At 37.2% G+C, this 22,281-nt stretch overlaps 1 long non-coding RNA gene across 6 annotated transcripts in view; it reads left to right on the top strand.

Annotated features, from left to right (window-relative positions):
- The first annotated feature begins 301 nt into the window (after positions 1–301).
- The window catches only part of LOC136842529 (uncharacterized), a 136,549-nt gene continuing 114,569 nt past the window's right edge, over positions 302–22,281 (top strand). For 4 of the 6 annotated variants that reach the window (XR_010854250.1, XR_010854256.1, XR_010854255.1 and 1 more), the window contains exons 1-2: positions 302–449; positions 22,177–22,275. This is a non-coding gene — a long non-coding RNA (uncharacterized lncRNA). Of the gene's footprint in view, positions 450–21,606; positions 21,684–22,176; positions 22,276–22,281 lie in introns of all 6 variants that reach the window. The other 2 variants (XR_010854249.1, XR_010854252.1) reach the window with 2 other exon arrangements.

Here is a 22,281-nt window from a genome sequence, read left to right as displayed (position 1 = left end):
ACCACGGAACTACTTAGTACTGGTTTAGATATCACAAATCCAGGTATAACACTCTCTATGGATATTCCCGCCTACGCGTCAAGTAATAAAGAGAAAACTACATTTGACATTAATGTTTGTCTGTTTTTTTTTTTAGGTTGTATATGAAGAATGTTTGGGATTATAAATAACTATTATGTTTAGCCTTAATCATAAAAAAATAAAATAAACACATTCTTCAGATATTTGATCACCTAAGTTTTTCTATTGCTCATTTGACTCTTTTCATCGGTTGAAGTGCTGCTGCAGTCGTCTTCAAGCCTCCGGGAACAGCGCCATTTGAAAAGGTGCTGTGTTTCTTGTGATTTTTTTTTTTCGTTCGTTATCTTCATAATGGTGCGTTTTGCAGCTCATAATTGCAGAAACTAGCACAGGAATTCCTCAAGGGAAAACAGAATAATATTTCACAGGTAAGCAAAGCATACTGAATTTTATTTCCCCGTAGTTTTGTGCTAGTCAGATCAATGTCTCGTTAGCAGTTGATACGCTCTCTGTTTACATGTCTTATACCTTCAGCATATTGTTGTGGCGCAAAAGTGTAGTGACGATTTCAGTTTGGAAATCTGAACACAATTAATCTTGTATATGCCACATAATATAAAGTCAAACACATCTTGCTCGTTACTTAAAATGGTTAGTCGAAAGGTTGGCCTAAAGGTTACCCTACTGGTTGTGTCAACAAGTCTCGTCTTTTAGATGAACTTGTCAGTCCCTGAGAATTTTTTTGCTGTAGATACGCCTGTAGGACACTGTCTATGCCATAAACATTTTAGTATTAGATTTATAAAGGCACCATTAGAGTTCAACAAAATTAAGTTTATCGAGTGCAAATTTCCATTGAAATCTCGAAACTCACTTAGTAAGACTCTTTCGGAAAAAAGTATACAAACCGTAGAAAACAACTTCTATTATTCGATTCAAAGTAAAAAGGTATGTATTTTTTACGTGTGTAACAAGTACTGGTTTTATTTATGTTTTTATCAAACTATATGCCTCGTAGATTGGTACTAGCAACGAAATGAAGTTTCGTAGCCTAGGCTACACTATGTTATCAAACTGTTTTAAACCCTATTATGAGTACAACTTAATTTTGAATATATAAATATAATTTCTCTAGGTTAAAAGTTAAAAGTTGTCGAATCATCATGCCAAAGAAAAAAAAATGGCATTTAAGAATGTGATGACAATAAAGAAAAGAATCTCGGCCAGTCAAATGCTAGGCCTATGCGTAATAATTCGGCGGGCATTGTTATTGTTTTGTCCTCCTTTCAAGAACAATATTATTCTAAATAAGTCAGAATTACTTACCTATGATAGTTCTTATTTAACAGCTCTCTATAAGTATGTTCCAATGCCTTAGAATAGAAAGAAATTACTTTCTACCTTTTTCTGTCGTCGGTTTATTTACGACACGCTTAGCATGGCGGGAAAAATCACATTTTGCTAAACATGTTTTCAAAACTTTTGCTAAGCAGCGTTCTCGGAAATACCAAAATAGTTAAGTGTGTTATAAATAAAATGAATTTTGTTTAACGAATGTGATACTGCTTTCACAATGATGCTATTTCTTGCCATTAACAAGGCTTGGCGGTGCTGTAGGCCTGGAAACAATTGTTTATGTTCACAAGTCCTGTCTTAAACCTATAACAGAGATGCATGAGGACAAAACTTGCATATATATATATATATATATATATATATATATATATATATATATATATATATATATATATATATATGAAATTTTATCACACCGAGATAAATACACAATCATGAAGCTACAAATGTCGTTTAATATCCAGTTCACACTACTTCGGGAATACCCCCGATGGGGAATTATCACCGAAGGGGAATTGTAAGTGATAAATGGATCAAGATGGCTCAGTGGGTAGGCCGTCGACTGGAGTCGCTGGAAGGTATTGTGTCGAGGGATCGAGACCCGGCGGTACCGATCCCGAAGTAGCGTGAATTGGATATTAAACGACATTTGTAGCTTGATTATATATATATATATATATATATATATATATATATACACATTTATATGCATATATGAATTATATATATATATATATATATATATATATATATATATATATATATATTATATATTCTCAAGTTGATTTATTGTAACCTAAAACGCAGTCGTTCAGTGGGTAGCTAACCTTCGATCCAAGCACAGCTTTCGTACCAACAGTACTCATTCAAAAGTGACAAGCAGTTGAATTGGGCACTGTATATTGCAGGGCGATAAGTCTGCCCAATTAACAAGTGACAGACATTGATTATGAACGCCTGAAGGATTATCCGCTCCTTACTGGTAGTAAATAATTTACTTGCGTAACTCTCTCTCTCTCTCTCTCTCTCTCTCTCTCTCTCTCTCTCTCTCTCTCCCCTGCTGTCTCTTAACATAATTTTGGTTTATTTGCGGTGAGATCGGTAAGATAAAATTTGTTAAATTAGAGGAGACAGTGACGAATGAGGAAACCTTGTAATAACAGCTTATAATGAGCTTTGGTATTTATATATTAACATTGATTATTGAGTGTGAGATATTGTGAGGCTCAGAGGCTTAATTGGCTTGGAACTGATTGCCAAGTGAAATACTCATCAATCTGGTAATGAACTACTCTTTGGTCTTACTTTTTGTTATCCTGAAGTTATCGTACTTCATGGCGCTACAGTAAATCAACTCATCCGGAGATTGATGGCGTGGGCAATGTTACGCTCCTACCTAGCACAGGCTCGATGGAACAGAGGAAATGTAATACAAACGAAAGCAGGTAGGGGTTATCCCTGAGGGAAACTCCAGTCCAAATCAAAGCAATGGAAAATCGTAAGATATGGAAAACAAAAGATATCTAAATATTAATCACAATCCTGACTGAATATATCGTTCAAGAGCCTAAGGTTTATTTTCATTACGATAGTTGTGCACATTTTGCTTTATGTAGCTGCATGCTCATGTCCGATCTGGTAGAAATTGAGAAAGAGAGAAAAGGCTATGCAATAAACTTACTTTGACGACGTCTGGTTCGAAATTCCCCGTCTGGAGTCATTCAGTGGAGGCTGTGTACTGGAAACGAAGGCGTTGGCCAGTATGTCTAATGATGAAGATAAAGTTTGTTAATAGGGCTTCAGGCTATCAGTGTGAATTGGGTGTTTATTGATTTTAACAGAACTGAAAATATGTAACGGTTATAACCCTTTTCATTCTTAATCGGATATCGTGAACAATTTACAAAGAAAATAATGTGAATACGTCTCCTGAAAATCAAATTATCATAAGGTGTGTGAGCACATACTGTATGTGTTTCTTAGTGCTAAAAGCCCAAGAATTTAAAAACAGGCTACAAATTCTGGGCAGTTCTGAATGTGCTCTCAAGAGATTCAGCACTACAAATTCCTTAAAAACTTTGGCTGAAGGGAAACGGGGATTGCTTTGCAAAGGGAAAGACTGGAATCTCACACAGAAAAGTTGGTGACGATAAATGAAGAAAAATGATTTCTGCTCAGACATGAAATCAATCTTAAATTACCTTCCGAGCGGAGCATCCAGACATGAAAGAAGAAGAGGCTTATCGGGAACGAAATGCTCATGATGGCACAGTACCTGCGATGTAAAGAAAGACGATTATTGTTAGATTAAAGCTAAATGCTGCTAAGATCGGCAGACATTTGTCCTCATTTCCAGTTATCACACTTGCTATATCATCTTTTTTTTTTAGTGGTAATTCAATATGAGATACGGTTTCAGAATAATTCAACTGATATGAGCTGCAATACAACTTTGTGTTGCGATAAGCAAACAGCAGACGCCCTGGTTCAACATGTTCTTTGAGAAATTGAAAGATTGGCAGTGTAAAGGGCACAATTCAACAAAAAGGATGAGTAGTTTTACTACAGTATTACGAAAATTACACTCTCTCTCAAAACTTCCACTCTCATCAAATGGCAATCATGCTTCAGCAACTCTAGTGCCGGCATGTGAATATTTTTCCTCTGTTCGAGTTCAGAAGAAACTCAGTGATGTGGAAGTCCCATAATTCGCAGTCTAAAACAAAGACTTTAAAGAATTCACGTGACTCATAAATCTCACAGACCCGGTTTCCAGCACCGTAAAACATTGCTGCGGCCTTACGGTTAGAAAATCGGATTATATGACAGCTTTCACTGCCATTAGAGACAACAGAAAAAACTTGACGACTGTAAAAACATCATCCAGATCATTAATTAGCAGTAAGACGTACTTCATTTTTAAACTCCACTATACTGTGTAAGTTGCTGCTTTACGAAAATTAAAAAAAGACAGGCTTGAAGTAACCACAAACTGTTCTAGTTTTCTCCTTTAAGTTAGAGAGAGGGAATGTCACATTACTATTAAAAAAAAAATAGAAAGAGTACCGTGTGAAACACCTGTAATATATGGTGAGAACTCGGTCATGATATGATACAGGGGGCGAGTGTAGAACGACGGGACAGGTTCCGCAGACGTAAACAAGCCTAACCTTTCCTAGAATGCCAGGTCATGACCTAACCAGACCTTATCTACTTAACATCACTTAGGGTGCTGTGCCCTGACCTAACCAGGGGGCTTCGCCTTCCGCCCTTGGATCTCTCAAGTAACACTACACATCGGAGACAATGGACTTAGCTTCTGTTCGGAGGTAGTCCCGTCGTTCTGCTAACTTCCCTGACAGAGGAAGGAAAACATCGACCAAGTACTGTTCAGCTTCGAAAGCCCGAGAAAGTAGCTCAGAATTGTCGTAAGATGGCCTTTCAGCACTTCCTACTTTTCTGTCAGTAGTTTTGGCTACCTTTTGAGCGAACGCCAAAAGATTTTTATTACCTTTTATTATAAATATTTATAGCTAGGTTTCGATTAAAGCAAAAATCCATTGACAACTTTCTAGAACTTAATAGATCTTAACGCAATGGCAGATCCTTCTGTGGCTGAACATGGAGTAACCTTTCTGCTATTTGTATTAGAATTAAAGTTCTCTTCTGTTGAATTTAAGTTTAAAAGCTCAAATAAATGACAAATTAAGTTCTACATCAACTTACATTTTTTTAGGAATATTCAGAGTAAGCTATACAAACTAAGACCACTCGTGCCGACTTAATCTTTCTCACCTGTAAGATTTTGCTTGTGCAGGTCCAGGTCTGTGTGACTGTTGTCTGGTTAAATGTGGGAGTTGGGAGTTAGCAGTTTAGTTTTGAGGATTCATGGACACATTATTTCAGAACAGTAAAATCTCAGAAAACGCAATTTTATTTTAGCGTGGGTTTGGCTTCCGCTTCGAATATTCCCCGTTTGATTGAATTGCTGTGATATACGAGTAGGCGCACGATGAACAGTGAGCACGTGGTTAGTCCGCATTATCTCTATTACCTCAGAGAAATTTGGAATTATACGAAACGTTATGTTCTTGGGAGAGCTTGCTCGTGTTGAGTGCAAAATTTTTGTTAGATGCCCTGGGAATCCTCTTCAAGATTCTGTTTTCGCTGTTTAGTTATATTTTGAGGGTGATACCAAGACCTTATCCGTTGTTGTAAGTGCTTGAATGTCTTTCATCAACCCATATGAGAAAATATTCTTAAACAAAAATAAAAACAGAAAATGCTGACGAATTTGAGAGATAGGATGAAAAGTGAATATGCTGACTGTATATATATATATATACTGTATATATATATTATATATATATATATATATATATATATATATATATATATATATATATATATATATATTATATATATATATATATATATATATATATATATATATATATATATATATATATATATATATATATATATATATATCTTACAAGTCTATGCAATATTCTAATAGCAAGTTGTAACAAATTGCTTATACTTTCAGCAAATTTGTATTTAATATGAATCGTCCAGTTCAGTTAGAGTACGTCCACACTACAGTAAAACTTGGCATCAACACAGATCGGAAATTTGTTGCATATATGTCACAAACAGGGTGAAAGCAAGTCAGCGACCGTAATTGGAGAACGAACCTTTGGCAATGGTGGATAATCGTATTAAGTACTGATCAAGACTATAGCGATAGGTCGCTGACTTGTATTCATCCAGTTGGTGATGTGAGCGATGTGCTAACGCATGTTTATGACATGTTTTACTGGATGAGGATGCACCCTTAGAGTGGGTGGTAAGACTTGGATACCCCTTTTCTCCAGAATGTTCCAGATTTATTTACCGGAAGCTGACCGCGTCCTTTCTTCAAAGTGGTTGTTCTTTGCATACCTGGGTTTAAAGTCTCCTTAGATTTCATTTGACAAAACCTGACATGTGATTAACTGCATGGCCATTCCTAATAAGTCGGTAACATACATTATTTTTCTATGTTTGAAGCCTGTAGAGGCTTTGCTTGGAATTGGTAAATCTTAAAGAAATTTATCCCCAACGTTTGCCAGTTCTCCATTTATTATGTTAAGAACAAATGGAAATTAAGTATCTTGTGACTGCATTAGAGCAATTTTGAAAATGAGCAGTCTGCTACCTTTGGGCCATTAGTATTCACTACAATTGAGTTCGAGTAGCTTTCGTGCGGGTTTGACGAGTCTGTGAAGTGCGCCATAAAGTGCCTGACTTGCGCGATGTTCAAAGTGAATACGAAGAAGAGGAAGGACAAAGAGGAAATAAATACTGTAGAAATTAAATCAAGTAAAGGGAAGATCAAACTATAATACGAACATTCTCATAAGTATTGAAGCAGCACGTAAAGATGGAACACTAAATAAAATACTGGAGAAGGATGAGTCAACCCAAATCGAGAGAGAGTCAGCAACCTGTGGACATTGCTCCGGGGAAATTGATGAGGAAGGAACTTGCTGTGAAGTGTGTGATGTACGGTTCCATTATGAATGTTCAGGTATTGAGGTCAGATACACACCCATACTTCGTAGTGATAACATATTGTACATCTGTAATAATTACAAGAGGCCTGAACAAAGAACGCACAAAAAGCTCATTGATGATGAACTTGAAGAAACAAAAGAAATCACAGAGATGTTAACAAAGTTGATTCAGGATTCGGCTCAGAAAACTAGTGACGTAATGATCAACATAGATGAAATCCAAAACAAAATTGATAAAGTTGATAAAGATGCAAAGACCATAACAAACATGGACAAAACTTATGCTGAATCACTAAAGACAAAAAAAAGTGCTTTTGATCAAATCTACAAACGAAGAGAGCACAGCAGCTAATGAAAAGAGACAAATTATGAGTAAAATAACGGCGCCAGTTGAACAGGTTAAAACAACAAGAAATGGACACTTATTTGTAAGATTTCCGAACAGGAAAAACGTAGAAAAGGCAAAAATGGAGATTCAGAAAATCAACAGTAAATGAGAAGGGTAAACTTAAATAAAAAAAAAAAAGTTGTCTATGTCCCGAAGGATGAAGATGACGTTGTCGATAACATTGTAAAGAAAAATCCATGGATAGGTAGTCACATTTCTGAAAATGACGACCTGAAAATTTTAAAGGAAATGATAGTCAAAGATGACAAATATAAACACTATTTCATTTTAATCTGAATTTTAATTTGAACTTCAATATCCTTTGTCTGTGACGTTTATTGTCATATGGTTTACATCTCACATCCTTTATATGTGCATAGTTCTAAGAGGCAATATCTATGAACAACCATCTTCTCCTTTAAGTATGTAACAAAATGTGTCACCCAGTTATGAAGGCAGGTCATAAATTCTAACTTAAAGTGAGGATCACTACTAATAAAATTCGTTGCTTAACATAGGTATCTTTTATGCTTTTATCCTGTGAGAGGAGGCTGTTAATTTTTTGCAATCATGTGATATAAAAGTGCCCGAGTATACATTTCCAACATAATTCTCACGAATGGTTTATGTGAATGTTTCCTTTATATTGCATTGCAGTTTACAGCTTCATTTTTTATCTCATTTCTAGATCCGTCTATTTTCCGACTTTATTAACATGTTAAAATATGAATGAAGAAAATGACAGACCAATTCAAAGATATAAAACGAATTGGGAATAACGTCTTAATTCTATTCCAATGTAAAGTTAAGTAAAACGAGGGAGAAATTCATTTCCCATGCCAACTTGCATGAAAAAAATACAACAATAATGTTTAAATATGTGTCCATCCTTACCTGGGTCTTAGTGAGCGAGGCGACTCCAGGACAGTTCAAAGAGGTTACTTCTGGTCCTCTCGGCGGTAAGGTTACAAATGATTCTCCAGCCACACGTTTTGAGTTGTCGTATACATAGATTTGTGGGTCATACATATAATCTAAGGGTTTTATTGCCGATAGTCCCGTATTTACCTCTTTTTTTTTTTTTTTATTCAGAGAAAGGACTCGCTCGCTCTGTCTGTATCATTATAGCTTTCAATTATTAGGGAAATCGATGTTTTACCTGTCTCACTGCGTCTAATCAACATTGATTAACTATCTTACATCGTGACAGAGCTAATCGATCCTTTGTTTCTCTCTTCCTTATTTTAAGCTAAAAAAAAAAAAAACCAAGAAGGTATCTGCAGACAGCAATTTTACTGTCGAAAGTATCAATCCCGAATGCTGAGGCTCTGTCCCACTATCGCACCACTGTAAAGCACCGATAAAATAACCATTTATGCAAATATTAGGACTGTAATTCAAGTCCTAATATCATGTTACACAAATCAGCATTCCACAGCACCCATTTTCATTGCATATCATGAAGAACGGTATCGAGAGTGATATAAAGAAAGCAGCCTCATCTTTCTCGCCTGAAGCTAACCGTTGGTTATATGTGACACACATTTGGTAGTGTTTCTGTTGAACACCCTTCTATCATTTGCTTCATATGATATTTAGTAGTGTTTCTGTTGAACAACCTCCTACCATTTGCATGTAATAGTGACGGTTCATTTCCCAATATCTTTCGCATGTGTTGCCATGGAAGTAAAAAACTGAAGAGGTCAAAGCAATCACTTGAACGCAAATTAAATGCTGTGCCAGAAATTAATCTGGAAAATATTCTTACGCAAACCAGAAATGTGATGATTTCCTGTCATGTATCGAGGTCGTCTTTGTTATTTGTTTAGTATAATGTCAAGTTACTTATAGAGGGAGTGGGCTTCACTTTTATCATTAATAGGCTAGTCGAGGAATGGAGAATATTGCTTGAAAAGAGTTTTCAAAAATGTGTTAGCAATAAATTGTTGCAGTCTGTAGAGAAATATGAGGACTTTGTTGAGTTAGTCACTTTTGATTCTTTTCAAACATTAGCTAAATTAAAAGTATTCTAAAATATCACATAATTGATGCCAAAAGATTCATATTGACAACTTAGAAGTTACATTACATCTTGTTACTGAAAAAGCATTTGTATTCAAAGTTACCAAATATATGTTTGCCAGCGACCAAATATGTGTGGACCTACCCTGCTACCAAGTCCAAAAAATCACGAACGCAGTGCCTGTTTGTTTGAACACAGGCAAAAAATTTCTTTTATGATTATTGACATTGTAAATGTTATGAGGAAACTCATAATTTTGATGTATAGACAGTACAAGGATGAACACAGTTTTGACATTACATTCTCTGACAAGGAAGCATGTAAAACTACCTGGTTGATATGTTTACAATATCAGCAGGGCCTATTAATCGTGTGGTTATATGGAAACAAAATCCTTGATATTTAAGAAGATATCTTGATATCAAGGTATAAAATGTAGCTGAAGCTAGAGAAAACAAGTGCGCCCAAGCCATACGAACACATTTTTATCGGCCAGATACCGTTAATTGTCGAGGTCAGAACGAAATCACTCAGATTAAGAATGCACATAATTTCTGCAGGCTAAAATCCAAAGTAATGGATGAATGAATTTATCATGAAATTTAAGTTATAAAGCCAAGCACTGTCAGCCATTCAGCACTACATCTTGTGAAAAGAGGGAGTCGAATGGTTGGACAGCAAAATCCAGATTCAGAAAGTAAACGACAGGAAGTACAAGGATCTAAAGGTACAACTGAAAAAAAAAACCATTTGCAATAAGGTGTGATAGGTAGAGAGGTTGGACAGCAAGGTGGAAGGAAGTAGGCGGAAACGGTAGTCAAGTAAAAAGGTTATAAAAAATATAAAAGAAATTTTAAAATATGCTTTTATTAAAATGCACTAAAAATTAAAAAATAATTTTTTGAGACACCAGGATTTTAAAAAAATTAATCATGTCTGCAAAAATAAAAGCGTGGGTCCCAAACATGGAAGGTAACGCTACAAAAAGTAAAAAGAAATATATATTTTTTTATTTCTTGTAGCCTTTCCTTCCATGTTTGGGAAGCATGCTTTTATTTTTGTAGGCATTATTAGTTGTAAGAAAATCCTGGTGTGTCTCAAGAAATTATTTTTTACTTTTTAATGCATTTTAATAAAAGCATGTTTTAACATTTTCTTTAAATCTTTATTTTATAGTTTTTAGTTTTGACAAAAATTGTAACCGATTTATGATTGCAGTTAACGAAGTTGATATCTGTTTAGGGGGGAGGTAAGGGGGACGGGGATTAGGAAGGTGAGTGAGAAGGGGAAATGGGAGGGTAGGGGGGATGGGAAGGGAAGATGAGGGGAGGGAAGGGGATGGAGGGGTGTAGGGGAGGGAAAGAGGATTTGGAGGGGTTGGGGAGGTGGAAGGCTGATAGGAAGGGGAAGGGGATTGAAGAAGGAGGCGAAGGACACAGCTAAATTAGCACCTGATCGTGTGCTCCGGAAGGGGGAGGGGAGGGGAGGAGGACACAGCTAAATTAACATTTGATCGCATGCTCCGGTAGGGAAAGGGGATGGGTGATGGAAGAGGGAAGGGGAGGAGGAGGACACAGCTAACTTAACATTTAATCACATGCTCCGGAAGGGAGAGGGCGATGGAAGAGGGAAAGGGACGGGGAGGGCACAGCTAAATTAACACTTGATTGTGTGCTTCGGAAGGCTTAGCGGGTGGGGAGGGGATGAAGGCGGGAAGGGGAGGAGGGACACAGTTAAATTAACGCTTGATCGTATTCTCGGGGAGGGGGAGTTGGATGGAAGAGAGAAGGGGGATGAGGGGTGGAAGGGGAGGGGAGGACCCAGCTAAATTAACACTTGATCATGTGCTGGGGAGGGGGATGAAAGAGGGAAGGGGAGGGGATGGAAGAGGGAAGGGGAGGGGGAGGACACAGCTAAATTAACACTTGCCTGTGTGCTTTGGAAGGGGTGGGGAATAGAAGAGGGAAGGGGGATGACACAGCTAAATTAACACTTGATCGTGTTCTGGGGAGGGGCTGTAAGAGGGAGGGGGGGGAGGACACAGCTAACTTAACACTTGACTGTGTGCTTTGGAAGGGCGAGGAGGATAGAAGAGGGAAGGAGAGGGGGAGGACACAGCTAAATTAACACTTGATCGGGTGCTGGGCAGGGGGAGAGGGAGGGGGATGTAAGAGGGAAGGGGAGGGAGAGGACACAACTAAATTAACACTTGACTGTGTGCTTTGGAAGGGCGAGGAGGATGGAAGAGGGAAGGGGAAGGGGAGGACACAGCTAAATTAACACTTGATCGTGTGCTGTGGAGGAGGAGGGGGATGGGCGAGGGTTTATATAGAAGATAGATTCCAACGAGTCAAAGAAGTTGTGAAAAACCTGAAGAGTTTCTTACAAATCCTGAGATACTGGGAGAGGTCACTGCTGACCCACTGAACATGTAAGGTTGTATTGTCACCGGGACTGAGTTACCATGCAAAATTTCAAGTCCATCGGACGAGGGAACAGGTCGAAAACTGAGTTACAAGATTTGACCCAAACAGTCAGACAGACGCAGAAGTCAAGTTAAATAAAAGCATGTAATAATAAAAAAGAGGTGCAGCTGGGGGCTGAAGGAACGCTGTAAACAGTACTTAGCAATGCCTACTGCGCATCACGTAAATTGAGCTAACGACACAGGGAAATGGTACATAACGTGTCGTTTTCTTCAGCGCGAAACAATGAAGCAAGGCCGAGCATTCCTCCCAAATAAGATCCTCTCTTATTTCTCCCGAATGAAAAGGTATTGAGGAAGAGAGAGGCAGAGAGACAGCAAAATTCCCGACGACAAGTAACTGCTCATGAACATTTTCCTTTCTAAGTTTGAATTTGCCAGTTATTTTCTCTTGTCATCATTCACGAGAACTTGGAGGTGGAATACGGCATTAGTCAGCGATTAGTTTAATATTTTCGTCACATAGTTTGTTTGTCATATTTATCAGGACATATCTAAGTAAAGTATCAAGATAAATAAGATTTGTTTGCCTTACTCGTATGCTTGTGCTTTTTCCGCCCTCTCTCGATGATACTCACAACATTTTTTGTGGTCCTTTTCTGCTTTCTGCATTTCTGCTTTCCCCGGAAGCAGAAAAGGACCACAAAAAATTTTGTAACTATCATCAAGAGAAGGTGGAAAAAGCACCAGCATATGAGTAAGACAAACAATCTTATTTACCTTGATACTTTATATATGTTCTGACAAATGTGACAAACAAACTATGTGACGAAAATATTAAGCTAATCGCTGACTAATACCGTATTCCACCTGCAAGTTCTCGTGAATGATGACAAAAGAAAATAACAGGCAAATTCAAGCTTAGAAAGGAAAATGTTCATGTGCAGTTAATTGTCGTCGGGAATGTTGCTGTCTCTGGCTTTCTCTTCCTCAATACCTTTTCATTCGGGAGAAATAAGAATGGATCTTTTTTTGGGTGGACTGCTCTGCCTTGCTTCAAATGTTTCGCTCTTGAGAAACCGACAATCACTAGGTCTTTCCGTTAATCTGCTTTCCTTTCTTTGCAGCCAGAGCGGAATCAGCTTTTTCTTTTTAAGCCCAAGGTCGCAGGAAAACAAAATAAAGGAAATGGAAGGGATTCGGGAGACAGAGGGGGTGCCTGCTGGATGACGAAGGCAGCAAACCTGTTTCTTAAAAGGGCTTCATAAAAATTAGACAAAGCAGGGAAATATTTCTCTTATTGGCGTTATAGCGATTATTGTTTATTTTGTAACTGTATTTATTCTTGTGTTCTCTTTCGTGCTGTGGGAATTTGTGATGGTATATTTGACTGTGTACGATCTTTGGAGGTTTCAAGATCATGAATAACTTAATGTTATCAAACAGTTGCAACGCCGCCAAGATAGCTAGGAGGTCTGCGCCGTTTTTAAAAGCAGGATATCGGCTCGTCATCTGCATGTTCCAAAGTCTGAATTATCCTCTTCATGGAAAATCTCTTTTCTTCTTCCACTTGCTTTTTCTGGGTCAAGGCTACTTCGGTAGAAATCGCTTGTGTCTCGCACTGATATGATGTAATTCAGACGAAGTCGTTCAGCAGAAAATTATGGTATGGTTACGTTCATTATAGTTTTTGTACCCGTAAATATTCTCTTAATATTGACATTCAGGTGCATCAGGCTTTATATTTTATAGGGCGATGATAGTCTTTGAACTTGACTAGTGATAGATATTGATTATGAATGCATGAAGGGTTATCTGACCTTCCTTCCTGATCATAAATCCTTTTCTTGCACGACTCTCTCTCACACACACACCCTCTCTCATTACCTAACCAAATTGGAGAGGGGTCTACAATGATGATACATTATCAGATCTAACATCTATTTTAGCAGTCTTAAAGATAAATTGCCTTGCCTTTCAACACTAAGTAGTAAATACCTGTAAGCTTCATATAATGGTCTCTAATCCTTGGAATAAAGAGCTAAATATAATGATCTAGGTGAGCGCAAATACTGGGCAAGGATGGGGTGATATGCTCGTGCTTCATTAAAACCTATTGTCCTCCTTGACCTAAGCAGCAATTACGCTCCTGGTAGATAGCTGACTGTGAAAGGTTGCAGCCCGAAGGAAAAGTACGTGTGTGTGTGTGTTTTAGGTATGTATGTATGTGTTGCCGTGCGTTTTCGTGAGTATGTATGTATGAATTTTTATTCTCTCTATCGACATACCTTCTGTACTCAGTACAATGTAGTGTAAGTGGTGATATAATCCAAAATGAAGAGCCTCGTAGAATAAAGAAATAAAGCCGATCGCAGGGTACAATGGGACCTGCAGTGAGATATTAGGCTAAAATACCAACGGCCCACTATAAAGTATGTAAAATTATTCATCATGATTCACAAGAAACAAGGTCTAGATTTCCTAGTAGATTGGTGCTCTGTCTTGTGCAAATATATAATCAAATCATGTCGACATACTAATCCAATTACAGTGTTACGACCACAGAATATTGTTCGAACTGTTTTCGAAAAAGGAGGTACATTTTTTAAGACAATAAATTCGTTTGTGCCGTATAATTGAATCCTTAGGAAAACCATCAAATTCGCTGTGATGTTTTAGTGGTGTAATTTACTTCGAACTACTGAAATTTAAATCAAGGACTGACATGGGGCACTTCTTCAACAATGAATCTATTTGATACAGTGTCGAATGAATAGGGAAACATTCACTACTGCAGTCTTCAGAAGTCAAATCTAGGACGAGGACGACAACAATAATGCATATATATATATATATATATATATATATATATATATATATATATATATATATATATATATATATATATATATATATATATATATATATATATACACACATCAAACGGGAAGGCGGACAGGAATACTCTTGATTAGCCATTTGATTACATGTTTATTCCCAACGTTTCATAATCCATGATTACATCATCAGGGGTTCTAGAATTAAAAAACAAAAAACATTGACAATGAAAATTATAGAAAAATTATGGAAAGGCAAAGTCAGAACATAAAAAATGACAATCGACTTAAAAGGAAACTTTTACACAAAAGACACCGAGGAACAGGTAAAATACAGAGAAATTAATTAAAACAAATAGAATATATAAAAGACAAGTAAAAAAATTATATTTAAAATATTTATGTTTTAAAACACTAAAATTTAAAATCACATTAAGAAAACAAATAAATAAATGAATAAAAGTGACTAAGGGTATGGGGCCAACCTGTCAGTACGACACAAATACAGAAAATGAGGTCTTCGAAGGAGAAACAAAACAACAAAAACATTATCATTATGACAGGTATAAAGGAACAGCCGAAGTCTGAGTATTCCTGTCCGCCTTCCCGTTTGATGTCTGTATTCAGGGCATTCCTGTCCCTTGCTCATTGGTATATATATATATATATATATATATATATATATATATATATATATATATATATATATATATATATATATATATATATATATATATATATATATATATAAGTATACACACACACACACATATATATATGTGTGTGTGTGTATACGTATGTCACTGTAAAAAACTTCCACATCTTTTTCGTAAGCTTAAACAGGAGGCTCTTTAGTAGGGAGTTGGTCGCACATACAGTATTTTATTGCTTCTTATGTACGCCTCTTCCGTTCCAGTATCAGTTCCACGCAAGCTAGCCAGCGCATTGCCAATCCTCTTTTCTTCCTTTCACTCAACAGCTAATAACCAGCCTACTGGCCACCATTTTCTCCACGCGACCGAATCATGACAGAACATTCATATCCATTTGTTCACCTACGCAGAATTTTTTACCTCCATTTTGGCTTATGTATATTTTTCACCGTTTAACCTCTTTTACTTTACTTACAATGCAATATATTGTTTCCATCTTAACAGATTCCCCTTTTTCCCTCACTTTTGTATTCATCCACCACATTTCCCATTTACAAAGGCGAGCCACATTCCTATTTCAGCCCTTGTGCAGAAAACTTCCACAACATAACAGCCTCATGCACCTACACAGAAAGCTCATCACCAGTGGTGCACAGAGCTCCCTTCACGTACTTCATGATTCGTCTTTATTTTCACAAAATCCCACGTTTCTTTGACATTACGGTCTTTCCTTTCTTATTCATCTTACAATCCATCTGTCCTGTCCTCTTTCCTCCTAATACATCCAAATCATGCACCCTTTTTACCAGCCTATGGTCTTTTGATTTTTTCCACGTAACTGGGCAGTCATAAAACACTCTGATCCAGCCTTCCACCTACACTGGTCTTTTACCACTTTTATGTATATCCACATTTCCCGCTCTCATGCCTTACACCACTTAATACTATATAAATAATTCATGTCTTCTTTTCCTTCATTCGCATTCACCATCCACTCTTCACCTACATAAAGGAAAATTATATACCTGCTGTTTTCCTTGTTTCACCTACCCTGTAATTCTCTCCTGTCTCCCTATAATCATCCGTTATATTTACTCCCAGATACCTCTTCAAATCAACAACTTCTTTTATTACACCGTGCATATTAGCATTCATTACTCCATTTTTCTGGTTTCCATACCCATAACCTTGCTCTTGCACATATTCACTATCAACTTTCTCTCTTTGCAAACTCTTCCAATGTTTGTTTTCGGTTTCTGCTCACTAATCCCAGTTAGTTCTTTGTATCTACGTCTAATGTCCTTCCTCTGGCTTCATTCATGGAGGTATTAAACGGCCACGGAGATATATCAAACATTGTCTCAGGCTCACTTTTTGAACAGAGCCTTCTAGTCCCTTGCCCGAATATTCTGACACATCACTGCGTCTATTGCATCATTTCTATTGTAAGTATTCCTCCGTATTCTCAAGCTTCCCACATAATTGTTTCATACCAAACAGCTGATCCACACGACTTAGTCCTTGTGCAAATGTACCGTTCTTCCCTTATCAATCCTTTTGTCATTTACCTTCTTGCTCAATCAAAATCCTATATCCCATATCCTGTAAACCTCTACCTTAATATACATTTTCCTTACGCAGACGTAATTTACACACTCTAGTCAGCTACCCAATTAAACTTTAATCTCTGCACGAAATTTGTAATCTCATTACCTGCTGGTGCTCTTGTAAGGACGGGATTGAGTGACATACTGGCTGGGTGTTGACTGGTTTATTGGTGGTTCCTTACTGAATGAATGTACATTTGTTGCTGTTGTTTCAGATTTAGCTTGCCTTGTGCCAGCACGGGCTCTTGCTCCTAGAGCAGCCCGTAAATGAATGTACAGAATCCTCGAAGTTGTTATTGGCTGGTGCGAGCCGCAAAGTAGCATCTACACACAGATAGGGCAAAACAGAGGTAATGTTTCGGACATCTGTGTTTGTCGGCAGACAAACTGATGGCGATTGTGAGAGACATAATAAACGTACAGTGATAAAACATATATCAATGGAAAGGCCATGATATTTCACATATGGCCAATTGCATGAGATTCGAGACAGATTAATGAATACAATGCAGTAGCATAATATATGTGAAATGGCGAGACGTTTGGCGTCTTCGCAAACAGAAACATACATACAGTTTGATACAGAAGATTCGGTGGAACATTATGAGTGCATGATTAGAATGCTTGCATGGCAATGCAAGTAGCAGTGATTGTACATAAATCGAGACAACAATGGCTAGGGAGAAACAGACGGAAATGTTGTATGGTAGAAGTTGCGTTCCTTGAGAGAGAGAAAACGGGATGCTCTTGTTTCTCTCTGTCTGGGTTCCTCCGAAGGTATGACTCACGCACCACACACGTGTGCTTGAAAGAGACCGCAATCGGCGCGACGGGGTCTCTTACACACACCCTTTTTCAACATTTCAGTTGCCTTCCTTACATCTTCAATAATCATTTCCACAAACATGCTTAAACTTACAACAAAAACTCACGCCACTCTTACGTTATGTCCTCTACATTAAATTGTTGAAAGTACTTAATCCGTCATCCCAGGACTGCGTTCTCTTCAGACAGCATCTCTCCAACTGCGTGGTGTTGTCCTGTTGGAGGAATCCCCTTAGTTTCCAGAGAGAGGCTGTTGATCCCTATGAAGGACAGTGTGGTGACGAGGCAGTGGTTAAGATCATAAAAGTCACTTGAGAGAGAGAGAGAGAGAGATAGGAAACATTAAATTAATACTGCATAAACAGTTTCAAAGCCAGTGGTCGACTTAATCACGTACTGTATTTATGTTCAGTAAAATTAAACGGAAGGGCCCTTTTTATTACTGAATAAAACATTGTTAATGAAAATATTTCCTTATAAATAATGAATATGAAAGGTAAAGGGGACTTATTTGACTGAAAAGAAATCTCACTTATTCTGAAAGTAGAAATTTTGAATCAGTCATAGTAAACAATCTAATCCTTACACACACACACACACACACACACACACACACACACACATATATATATATATATATATATATATATATATATATATATACATATACACATACACATACATACTGTATATACATGCATACGCACCGTTTAAGGACCTGACTTCCTTGTACTCATTTATATTATAGCCATTCATACACACACACACACACACACACACACACACACACACACACACACACACATATATATATATATATATATATATATATATATATATATATATATATATATATACATATATATATATATATGCGTGTGTGCTTGTCTTCTCTTACCGATGAACACAACACCCGTATGTGCTTGTCTTCTCTCCCCGACGAACACAACACCCATACATATATATTTTTATAAATATTCTGCTGTTCGCCGTCTATGCATTTTTATTGTAGAAATATAACGCGAACAAAGACAAGAAGGCGTCTTTGTATATGCAGGGATAGGATGGGTATTTAAAAAAAATAACGTCTTTAGCCGAAATAGGTTAGCATTAGGGACCTAACCCACAGAGAGGGTTTTCACCAGTAAGCTCTAGTAAAGGTGGTCTTGAGCTTCCTTCTGCTTTGTCCTATGCATTCGGCGATGTCTCTGTCAAATTTTCAGACTGCCTGGGGCGATGGACGAAGGCGTAAACGCAGCCCAACGCTACAGTAGAAGACTTTTACTGAGACGGGTTAGAGAGAGTAACGTCATGACTGAGAATGCACGTCGTGCGTAGGCAAAACTATGTCCTTTGTTCACCCCCCCTTGTCTTTTCATTAGTGAACAACATTACTGTGTGTTTCTCAGAATCCGTATCGGCAGTTGCAGTGCACAAGCAAACCACATAACGGTAAGTCTGAAACCAAGACAGTATCTGCTGTTTGCTAATATTTCTTCCCCTATATTTCAACCTTTCTATTGTTTCCTCTTCGCCACCTTCTACGAATATTGGTATAACCAAGTTACTTTTATGAAGTCTAGTGTGAGAATAATTAATATTGCTTGGCGACTGTGCAAACTATTCCAGTGCAGTAAATAGGAATTAGGGAAGGCTAAGTAAGTAATTTTCAGCATTTCAGGCAGCCTTGTGTCTCGATCCCGTTGTTCGGAAGAGAAATAGCCTTCACCAGCACTAAATTGCGAACGATATATAGCAGTACAGACATCCGTTGTGTTAAAACTTTACTTGAAGCAAAGGGAAAATTGACTGTGTCCGACTTGGACGAAGGTTCATGTAATTTCCTGGCTATAACTACACATTCTTTCTTTGTCGGAACCAGTTGGGAAGTAAGGGGGGTTTAATGTAATCCATGTGTTGCAGGGTAACCCTTTATCCCTTGTATTGTGTTTCCCCAGCTGGCTGCCTTATTTAATTAAGTAATTGTCTGTCTTTGAGGTTAACAGTAACTTTAACTGACAGGCTAGTGGGTCATTGGCAACTCAGGGCCTCATAAATTACGTTAATTAATTAATAGACTCATCAGCCATATATATATATATATATATATATATATATATATATATATATATATATATATATATATATATATACTCATATATATATATATATATATATATATATATATATATATATATATATATATATATATATATATATATATATATATATAGCACACATATATGTATGTGTCTTTATTAGTCAGTTCAGCCGAAATTACCTTTTAAACTGCGCCTCCAGCCTCGGAAGAAGACAAAGGAACTTATCATGGTCGAAATACAGTATATACGGGTACTACGACTTAGGATCTATAATAAAGAAATATTGTTGTTTATAAAGTAAGAGTTACAAGATCTCTAATTTTTCTTTTTATTTATTAAGACATTCTTTACTATTTTTCGTAGATTTTAGAAGAGAAATTGCGAAGAAAAAACACCAGATACATAAAGATTTCGTGTTAGGTAATACGCCACACGTGTGCCTGCCAACAAGCAGCTCCTTCAAGGTGCATTTGAACATGAATTTGTTGATTTTGCGGAAATAAATGACTAGTTAGGAGTCGACAGTGCTTGAATCATATATCATTCATCCATCGATTGCCTTTTATGGTTTTTTGTTATAGTTGAGCTAGTGAATCTACACCGATTCCTTAAAAAATTTAAGGGCTGATGTCCACTGAGGAACATAGTCCTGTCAACTGTGATGACATTTGAAACGGAGAGTCAGATATCGTGTGAATAGTGAATGTTGGCAGCGCGGTTTAACCCTGACAACACGTGTCAGAGTCGCAGTTCAAGAATTTCCTATCAGGAAGTGAAGTGTTGCTTTGAGGACTAGACATGTGCGTCGATATCCTCTCATGAAGAGAATCCTATTTCGAGGTAACACGAGGATTACTATCTAAAACTGAATGTCCTTCACGAAAAAATCCTTACTATGCTATTCAATTTCTTTCTCTCTCTCTCTCTCTCTCTCTCTCTCTCTCTCTCTCTCTCTCTCTCTTATATTAGTGTAGAATTATTTTAACTGCGCGTAGCAACGTTGGTGCATCAGTCGTCTGGCGAATCGGAGAAGTACTTATTAACTCTTATATCCATATTGCTAAAATCCCTCTTACTTATGTATATGTAATGAACATAAAAATGTCCATTGCTTTACCTTTCTATCAATAACTGTAAATTGGTTAATTGTATCGCCACATTGAAAAATTACCACGAGAACCCTAATCTATCTCGTTTAATTACAGAACTCCTTTATGAAGACGATACTTACAATGTCAGGCTAGAATGATTTATGGCTGCTATCCAGAATCTGGTCATACGCAAAGCAGCGTGAAAAGAGGCATGCGTTCAGTATGGGGGATAAGTTCAGAATGTTAAACGTTCTTATTACTGAAGCTCTGCCATTGCTCCTGCAATATCCCTTCTCACATTTCTTGTGGCGTCATTTTTTATCAGTTGCCTGTGAAGGCAAGCACTTGATGGCCGAACAAAAATGTATTTATCAATGCCATCGACTTTACTTGAGGAATTGTCTCTTCAGTAGAAAATAATGTCAGTGCTTTAGAGACAAAGTTTGCTCAAACGTCACGAAGAGAATTACGATTTTATGGCAGTTATGTCAAAGATGAGGGGTGGCGTGCTTTCACTGACCCAGGAAATGGTTGTTTTTGGAATCAGGGGGAATTAAAATGGGTGACTCATTTCGAATGTATTTAAAAACTAACAAATACGCAAAGCCCACAAAAGAGATTTTATGTCATAGGTTATAAAGATAATATAAAGCAAGTGAGCTTCATCGATCTATAACACTATCCTGTACGGTGCTGAATAGTACTATTGTATTCTCTCAGGTGACGTGCACAGGATACTTAGAGGACAATGGAGCGCCCACTTGGTGGTAGCTTGAAGCCTATCCATCACACAAAAGGTGTTTTATAGACTTTTTTTTTTATATCCATGACTCTTTGATATACAAACGTGATAAAAGTGACCTAATTAACACTGTAAAATCGGCTAATGTATTTTCCGCACCTTTTACAGTACTTGCAACATCTCAAAGTAATATGACCTTCACCTCACTGTGTACATATCAGTTTCACTTAGATATATTTTTTCAGACTGTTTTTCCCTACTTATTTTTTAACCTTGGTACTTATCGGAATCACTTTAATGCAAAGTCTGTAGGCCTATTCCGATAGTTTAGGTAAATTTTTGAGTTTTCATAAGCAATTATTTGATAATTATGCACATCTGGAGGAATTACTGTCTTTTTATTTCATTTATCTGGCTTGGAGGTTGGAATGATTAAAAAGTAATTTTGTTCTATATTAAACAAGGTAAATCTGAAGGACATAAAAATGATATTTAGAATGTATACTAGATCCACATCAGTGGAATAAACTGATATCTTCATTTACTAGGAATCAGTGGCCTGTCCTTGAACCACACGGAGCCAGTGACAACCAAAACCAATAACCAGGGACGCGTGCTTGAGAATATCACTAAATCCCCGTCAGAAGGTGAGT

This window comes from Macrobrachium rosenbergii, chromosome 10, assembly GCF_040412425.1.
Source record: "Macrobrachium rosenbergii isolate ZJJX-2024 chromosome 10, ASM4041242v1, whole genome shotgun sequence".
In the NCBI taxonomy this organism is placed as follows: domain Eukaryota; kingdom Metazoa; phylum Arthropoda; class Malacostraca; order Decapoda; family Palaemonidae; genus Macrobrachium; species Macrobrachium rosenbergii.
This window is presented reverse-complemented; position numbering and strand designations above follow the sequence as displayed.